This window comes from Salmo salar, chromosome 16 (assembly GCF_965601325.2).
Source record: "Salmo salar chromosome 16, fSalSal1, whole genome shotgun sequence".
NCBI classification, from domain to species: Eukaryota; Metazoa; Chordata; class Actinopteri; order Salmoniformes; family Salmonidae; genus Salmo; species Salmo salar.
Window position 1 is genome coordinate 63,602,501 of NC_138306.1, and position 9,996 is coordinate 63,612,496.

Sequence of the window (9,996 nt, forward strand, 5' to 3'; positions counted from 1 at the left end):
AAAACCTAGGCGGCTCGTGGTTCTCACCCCCTTCCATAGACTTACACAGTAATTATGACATCTTCCGGAGGACATCCTCCAACCTATCAGAGCTCTTGCAGCATGATCTGACAAGTTGTCCACCCAATCAATGGATCAGAAAATGAATCTAGTACTGAAAGCATAAGCTACAGCTAGCTAGCACTGCAATGCACAAAATGTGGTGAGTAGTTCCCTAAGAGAGAGAAAGACAATAGTTCAACAGTTTTGAAAAAAAAGCATTTCTTCAAAAATGAAGGAGAAGCAAGCAAGAGAGAGAGAGAGAGAGAGAGAGCTAGCTACAGTTCGTATTTTTTTTAACTTTCTCTTACTTAGCTAGCAAATGCAGCTAGCAAGTTTTGCCTACTCAAACACCTGGCTCAAACAGAGAAGGATGCTATGTTACCTAGCTGAAACTCAAGTCAAGGTAAGCTTTTGGTTTTTTAAATGTATTGCCACTGGGGCCTGCCGGTGTAACTGCTAAACTGCTTGCTAATTGTACACTGTACTGCGTGATTGTAGAGGGGTTTGCTAACGCGTTTGTTCTAGAAGCTATGTTGACTTGACTTTATAGCTAATATGGTGACAATGATGTAAGCTGTGTGTAGCGGTTATGATATGAAGGTTTGGATTGGAAAGGTTTTTTCGGCTGGTCACAGACAGCTGATGTGTTGTGTACTGAAGTCCACAAGAGAAGGAAAACGTGAGGAGGAAAGTGTGTAGATACGAGACTGAATTATCCAACAATTAAAGGGATCATGCTGATTGTATGTGGCTGCTATGAAAGTGAACTGTGTTTGCATGTGATCAGGAATCAGCCGATTCTGTAACAAACATGTTTCTTAAACAGAAGCTAACGGAACGAAAAGAGGATACACAACTGAATTTGTCCAATAAAAACTCTCGTTTGCAACTTTAAAGAAATATTGAATGTTTAAAGCATACAATATACTTGCAGTGAAGCCGCTCAACAACTACATCACATTAGTTATCTAACAGACTCCCATCCAGAGCGACACACAGAAGCAACCAGGGTCAACGCCCTGCTCAAGGGCACGTCGACAGATCTCCCACAAGGTCAAAAACGGGAACCCGAACCAGCGATCCATCAGCCACCGGCCCAAGCTCCCAACCGCCAGCCCTCCAAGATCCCCCTCCCCAAACAGTTCCCCAAGAGCTGCCCCTCAACCATTCAACACCCCCTCCCACAGTTCCCCCACCCAAGATTTTTTTAAATAAATAATGATAATAATAATTCCCCCCCCCCCAATGCACCAACAATATAGAACAAAAGAGAAAAAAATAGAAAGACAAAGAAAACAGAAAATAACAATGCAAAAAAACAACAAAGACATCAAGGACAACTGATGGACTAATGATTACACCCCAGATCAGCTAGATACAGGCAAGATTGTGCAAGGCGGTATTAAATGTGTCAATGTCTCACACCTTAATTACTCAAATTTCTTTCGACCTTTGCACCTATGTTGTAAACTTTCATTCATAGGCTAGGTTGTAGTAACCTCATGATGGGTATAGGGAACATTTGAGTATTATGTAGTAGCCTAAACCTATTGATGTTCCATTGAGCTGGGTGAACAGAATATGAATGACAGTCATCCAATATGCTGTAATAGAAATAAGGCCACGTTCATAACAACAACAACAAAAAACGTCCTCCCTCATCTTAAACTGGTCCGACCGCTACTGGTGTGCATGTGTGGCACTATTTACATGTGTGTTTGTGTCTGTGTGTGTGCACATGTGTGCGTTTGAATGTGTGTGTGTATGCATGCATGCATGCATACGCACGTACAAGCACAATCGTAGCATCAGCCTCAGGCAAACAGGCTTTGGATATAACAACGTTCCTTTTTAGTGTCATTTAAACTTCTTATTTATTTATTTTTTACTTTTATCTTTGACCGTCATTCTACCTCCCGCCCAGCAACTTCACTCCCAGTTGTCTCCAGTTCCACAGCCCAACCCTCGATTTCCCTCAGCCCATCCTACCTATCTCTGCTGGCCATCCTCTTCAGATTTCTACGCACCATATATCTTTCAACTATACTGTGATGTTTAACATACAATTTGAATCTAATTGAATAGAATCCACAGATTGCGAGTTGAAAATAAATACTTTTACTAAGAGTATTAGTAATTGACTGACCAGGTCTCTCCAAATCTCCCAACAATGCTATTTCTAGGGTCAATTTTAGATGAATATTATGCTTTTTCAGCCATTCCTGAACCGAAGACCAGAAACAAGCTACCTGAGAACAATATCAGAACAAATAGTCTATTGATTCTGTATCCTCGCAACAAAATCTGCAGAGCTGCGATGGTTGTATGAGCCAAATATTCAACATTTTGTTGGTGGCAAGAATTCTGTACAATAATTTTAGCTGAAAAGCACAAAGTCTTAAATCTTGTGTTGTTTTATATATCAACTCATACACCCTGTGCCATGGAATCAGTACATAAAATATCTCTTCCCAGCTATTTTGCAATATGTATGGCAAAGCTGTCAACATCCTGGTCCTCAAATAAAACTGGTATACTTTCCTATTTATGCTATTTTGTTCCTCCGCCAGTTTTGATCCTTTATATTGGACAGACAGACCAGTTCCCTACTTTCTCCCGCTGCCACCTGCCTCCTCCATTTTTGAGGTAGTGCTGTAATCAATTGGTTGCAATCTTGGATTGAGCAGACCTTCCCATACAATTCCGATAGCTCCATGAAAGACATAACTCTACCGTTCCAATTTACAATATCATTTAAAAACAAAATACCCTTCCAAAACATATTTTCCATAAATATATTGATTTGATCAATATTTGTTATAATATTTATTATATCTTTTCTGGGGGATGAAATAGAAATTGTAATCAGCTCTGCATTGCTTGTTTGAAAAAGAGAGATACTTTGAACACAGTTTCATTTTCAATTAATCGAAAAATTTGAAATGCACAAATTCCATTTTTAAACAAGGGGTGAGCTTTCTTAGTAATCTACTTGAGAACCATTTTGTGTTCAAGTAAAACTTTTGTATACAGTAAGTGAAGAAAGCTTTTAGAGAGAGGTTTAGTGCATTTATATTTAATAATCTCAGCCCACCCAGTTCATATTCATTATTCAAGATAGGCACGCTTTATCTTGTCTGGTTTAGCAAACCAGTTAAAGCATTTTTTTCTCACATGATTTGAAAAACAAATCATCAGTAGTAGGCAGCACCATAAGTAAGTGAATAAACTGAGATATGACGAAGGAGTTAATTAGTGTAATTTTTCCATAAAGACAGGTATTTACCTCTCTATGTTTGCAGGATCTTGTCCATTTTTACTAGTTTTCTATTGACATTCATTGTGGAGAGCTCATTTATATATTTTGTGATAAGAATACTAAGTATGTACTTCACCGTCAGCCCATTTTATAGGTAAACTGCAGGTTAATGTAAAAGTTGTGTTTTTAAACATCCCATACGTAATATCGTACAGTTATCATAATTAAGGTTTTAGTCCAGAGAAGCCAGAAAAGTTATCTAGGTCTTCAATGAGACATTGCAGGGATCAACTTGCGCACTTAATATAAAACTTGAGTCATCGGCATACATGGACACCGTTGTTTTTAAGCCTTGGATTTCTAATCCTTTAATGTTGTTATTTGATCATATTTTAATTGCTAGCATTTCGATGGCCATAACAAATACATCTTGTGACAGCAGACACCCTTGTTTAACTCCACCTGACAGTTCAAAACTCTGAGATGTAGCATTTGTCGTATATTGTCTCAAATGTATCGTCCATGTAAAAAACCTGTCTGATCAGGATGAACAATACCTGGTTAAACCTTTTTAATTCTGAGTGCTATTCATTTCACTAGTATTTTTGCATCACAACTTTTGAGGATATAAAATATTTAGCTTTCTCTTTTAAAATATTATTTGGAGAATCATGGATGACTCAGTCTTAAGAATGAATCATTCCTGTGTTGAAGATTCAGTAAGAATTTGGTGCATTTTCTCCATATTCCATCCAGTTTGCTTTATTCTTTGCAATATATTACATTTTTGAATAAGTTCGTCCAGTTCTTTTTGTTTTTCCTCTAAATTCTTTTGTACCACTGTAGTACCGTTTTTATTGCTATCTACCTGTATTGTTAATTCCTGTATTTCCCTTGTTAGTCTTGTCTCTTTAGATAGAAACTGCTTTCTTTAATGATGAATATTGAATTGAATGACCTCTGAATGTACATTTAAAGGTATCCCAAACAATAAGGGGATTTGCTGAACCTGCAGTATATTGTTGTCCACTCCCTGATCTGTTTCACCTGTCCTTGTGCTTGTCTCTATCTCCCTCCAGGTGTCGCCCATATTCCCCATTATCCCCTGGGTACTTATACCTATGTTTTCTGTCTGTCTGTGTGAGTTCATTTTCTTCGTTCAAACCTACCAGTAGTTTCCCTTGCTCCTGTCTTTGCTATAGTCCCTGTTTTCTAGTTTGCCAGTTTTGACCTTTCCTGCCTGCCCTGACCCTGCCTGCTGTCCTGTACCTTTGCCTCTACTCTGGATTACCGACCTCTGCCTGACCTGACCCTGAGCCCGCCGGCTGTTCCGGTGCCTTACACCCTCTCTGGATTATTGACCCCTGCCTGCCTTGACCTGTCGTTTGCCTGCCCCTGTTTAAAGAATAAACTTTAGTTTCATCAACACTGTCTGCACCTGGGTCATACCTTAAAATGTGATAATTGTACTAGAAAATTCAGTTATAAATGATTTTGTTTAGAACAAATTGTCCTCCAGTAGACTGATTATATTTCCAATATCCCTGTCCATGTGGAAATTCTGTAAGAGTTATGTGAAGGCCAATTAGATGATGGTCCGATCTCATTCTGTCTCCTATCCATACTTTTTTAAAACTTTGATGCAAGAGAGAAAGAGTCAAGAAAGTAGTCAAGACGACTAGCTTGATCTCACTAGGTCAGGGTTTTTAAGTCTCCGAATATCCACTATTTCTAATGTGCCCATAATATTTGTGGTCTCCTTAAGGGCAGGAGGATGATAGTTAGTACATAGAGTTCCTTTTACGATCCATTAAGGTACTCTCCAACCATAATGATTTGATTGTTTGTTGCCTGTAAGTTCAATAGATTGGTATAAATATTTTTTAAGAAGTGTGGATCATCCTGATTTGGACTATATAGATTAATGAGCCAAATCTTTCACATTCAAAAGGGTCCACCTTCCTTGCGGATCATTCCTGACTGTTTGCACATTCGGATTGAATGTGAATGCACAACTTGTCGTACCTTGACACGAATGGGGTATGGGAGCCGACGACCTTACAGTTCCACTTCTTTCAGCAAAATACAAGAAACTGGGGTTGCAGTGGACTAAGGAATGAAAACACTGGTAACTGGAGAATTGGAAAAGCATTGCCTGATTTGATTAATCCCAGTTCCTGCTGTTTTACGCTGATGGGAGGACTAGGGTATTAGTACATGCACTTCTAAGGAGGGACCTGTGATCTTGGGTGAAAACCTCCTTCCCTTAGCCAGGGCATTGAAAATGGGTCGTGGATGGGTATTCCAGCATGACAATGACCCAAAACACACGGCCAAGGCAACAAAGGAGTGGCTCAAGAAGAAGCACATTAAGGTCCTGGAGTGGCCTAGCCAGTCTCCAGACCTTAATCCCATAGAAAATCTGTGGAGGGAGCTGAAGGTTCGAGTTGCCAAACGTCAGCCTCGAAACCTTAATGACTTGGAGAAGATCTGCAAAGAGGAGTGGGACAAAATCCCTCCTGAGATGTGTGCAAACCTGGTGGCCAACTACAAGAAACGTCTGACCTCTGTGATTGCCAACAAGGGTTTTGCCACCAAGTACTAAGTCATGTTTTGCAGAGGGGTCAAATACTTATTTCCCTCATTAAAATGCAAATCATTTTATAACATTTTTGACATGCGTTTTTCTGGATTTTTTTGTTGTTGTTCTGTCTCTCACTGTTCAAATAAACCTACTATTAAAATTATAGACTGATCATTTCTTTGTAAGTGGGCAAACGTACAAAATCAGCAGGGGATCAAATACTTTTTCCCCCCACTGTATGTTCTATGTGCGCTGTTTCTATGTTTCCCGTTCCTAAGTTTAGTTTTTGCATCTTTTACTTTCGGTTTTGTACATCAGCTTCAAACAGCTGAAAATACAATATTTTTGGTTATGGAAAATATATTTCACAGCAGTTTAGATCGTACAATGATTCTATACACGATACTTGCTTGTTTTGCCACATAAACTGAAATTAGGCTAACTATTAGAATTTTAGCAACCAGCAAATGGCGAAGCGATTGTGCATCTTTAACTCACATGGTAGTTCTTGTGTTGTTTAAAACGTTTTTTTTTTTAAATCTGCTACTGTCTATATTATTATTATTACTGCATTGTTGCTAAAGAGCTCTCAAAGTAAGAATTTCACTGTACTGTTTTACACCTGTTGTATCCTGTGTGGAAAATGAAAGAATGGTCATTTAAGAGTTGTTGGCCATGAAGTAGATATGAAATGTAATCATTGCAACTGCTGAAGTATAGGTTTGGAACACCCTTATGGAGCGATATTAGTGCCAAATAAAATTTCTCAATTTATGTTGGCACTACTATCACTCCATAAACGTTGTTGTTTATACCATATGTAGCAACACAACAAGAAAACCGTTGTATTTTTGAAAGGCATTTCCATTCTTTGTTTCGCCTGAAGGAGTGTCAGCCTTATGGCTACCTGCTCCCTTATCCAGCATACCTACACCAGCTTCCTATAGCACAGTGCAATTACACTAATGACTGCAGACTGCACCCTCTCCAGCACGATGCCCCCCAAACCTTGAGCTGCTGTTGTTTCATTGTACTCATTTTTTATTAATTAAAGGTGCAATCTGGGATATTTACATGCAATATTTTTGCGGGCAAGACATTTGCAGGAAATGTTTGGTCATTCAAATTAAAGGGGCATTGCAGTGTAATAAGTGATTTTCTGTGTTTTAGACACTACCATTCAAAAGTTTGGGGTCACTTAGAAATGTTTTTGAAAGAAAAGCACATTTTCTGTCCATTAAAATAACATCAAATAGATCAGAAATACAGTGTAGACATTGTTAATGTTGTAAATGACTATTGTAGCTGGAAACGGCTGATTTTTAATGGAATATGTACTGAGGCCCATTATCAGCAACCATCACTCCTGTGTTCCAATAGCATGTTGTGTTAGCTAATCCAAGTTTATCATTTTAAAAGGCTAATAAGTCATTAGAAAACCCTTCTGCAAATATGTTGGCATAGCTGAAAACTATTGTTCTGATTAAAGAATAAATAAAACTGGCCTTCTTTAGACTAGTTGAGTATCTGGAGCATCAGCATTTGTGGGTTCAATTACATGCTCAAAATGGCCAGAAACAAATCACTTTCTTCTGAGAAATGAAGGCTATTACATGCGAGAAATTGCCTAGAAACTGAAGATCTCGTACAACGCTGTGTACTACTCCCTTCACAGAACAGCGCAAACTGTCTCTAACCAGAATAGAAAGAGGAGTGGGAGGCCCTGGTGCACAACTGAGCAAGAGGACAAGTTCATTTTTTGTCTATGTAATCCAGATAGATTTACAGTATTGAGTGCATACATTCTCATACTTTTCCCCCATGGGAATCAAACCCACAACCCTGGTGATGTAAGCTCCATGCTCTACCAACTGAGCCATGCAGGACCCTGTGGGTTCCAAACGTTTTGCTATGGTGTGCCTAATGAACACCACCACCACCCTGTTGAGCAAGGACGTGGGTTTAACGTCAGAACTTCAATCACAGGTCCCTCCTTAGAAGTGTAGTTTGAGACCACACTCCATTGCACAAATGACTACACTTAACAGCCTGTGATGTTGTTCCTCTCTTGCTATTAAACACAGCATCAGTGCAGCATGAAACCCATCTGAAGTGCTGTGAAAACGCAGCTTCTAGGTTGATCGACTCATTATCCTTCACATTCATGCGAGGAAATCGATTAGATCAAGTTGGAGCACACCCAGGTTGGATTTCTGAAATAACAATATACACGATACAGTAGTTTATTTGGTTATTTTGTGGGGTGCCGTAGCAAGAGCTGAAGGTACACACACCACACACACACACACACACACACACACACACACACACACACACACACACACACACACACACACACACACACACACACACACACACACACACACAGCCCAAATTACCTCACTCTTGGATCCCCCTTAGTTCTGAGGATTCCGCTGCCAGGAGTCAAACGTGGCTTTAGGTTATGTGCCTTCTCACTAATGGAGGCCTGATGTTTCCTTGGCTTCCAACTCCAACACAATCCCGAGTTGTGGTGAGTGAAGATATAGTGCACTTATGCTCGCTGGCTCAGCAATAATGGGTTATGTGAGGCAGTAAAAGTACTGTAAAGCCACTTTCTGCAGTTAGCTAATGGGAGTAGGGTGAAGTTGCCCCTAGACGCTGATCTTGGTTCAGTTTAGCATTTTCCCCACTAATAGTTAAGGTTAGGTCTGTGGGAGGGGAAGCTGATCCTAGATCAATATCTAGGGTACAATTTAACACGGATACCAGAAGGAGCACTGAGCATCTTAGTAATGAAATTCAGGAAAATAGAAGCTGAATCAAGCTAAACCAACCCGAGCTGTACTGGGATGGCCAGTAAAGTACGGTTCACTTTGGGTCGACCCTATAGTGTGAATCAGGCATCTGTTTGCCACTTCATCGTCTCACTTGTTCCAACTAACAGAGCGAAACTTTGAGTAGGGGACTTTAGTTTTTCTTGACCATGTGATCTGAGCAGGACAAGTTATTGCCAATAACTAGGACCTGGAGTTTTTTTTCTGGGCTTTTCTCTAAACCACTGTCTAACATCTCTAGTTACAAAGATACAGTACTTCCTAAATTAGTTGCCAGGGAGGAGGGAAACTGCTATTCTGGACCAGGTCTACATTGTAATAGAGATGACCTACAGTGCCTTCAGAAAGTATTCACACCCTTTGACTTTTTCCACATTTTGTTGTGTTACAGGCTGAATTTAAAATGTTTTACATTTTGATTTTGTGTCACTGTTCAACACACACAATATCCCAATATGTCAAAGTGGAATTGAATTTTTTACAAATTAATACAAAATTAAAAGCTAAAATGTCTTGAGTCAATAAGTATTTAACCCCTTTGTTATGACAAGTCAAAATAAGTTCAGGAGTAAAAATAATATGTTTTCCAAATGCCTCGCAAAGAAGGGCACCGAATGATAGATGGGTTAAAAAATGAATAAATACAGACACTGAATATCCCTTTGAGCATGGTTAAGTTATTCATTAGGCTTTAGATGGTGTATTAAAAACACCCAGTCACTACAAAGATACAGGGAAGGAAACCGCGCAGGGATTTTACCATGAGGCCAATGATGATTTTACAACGGTTACAGAGCTAAAAATACTCAAAACATGCTTTCTGTTTGCAACCAGGCACTAAAGTAATACTGTGAAAATTGTGGCAAAGAAATTAACTTTTTGTCCTGAATAAAAGCGTTATGTTTGAGGCAAATCCAACATCTTACTGAGTAACACTCTTCATATTTTTGAGCATAGTGGTGGCTGCATCATGGTATGGGTATGCTTGTCATCGGCAAGGACTGGAGAGTTATTTAGGATAAAAATAAATGGAATGGAGCTAAGCATAGGCAAAATCCTAGAGGAAAACCTGGTTCAGTCTGCTTTCCAACAGACACTGGGAGTTGAATTCACCTTCCAGCAGGACAATAACCTAAATCACAAAGCCAAATCTACACGGGAGTTGCTTACCAAGAGGACATTGAATGTTCCTGAGTGGCCTAATTACAGTTTTGACTTAAATCTGCTTGAAAACCTATGGCAAGACTTGAAAATGACTGTCTAGCAATGATCAA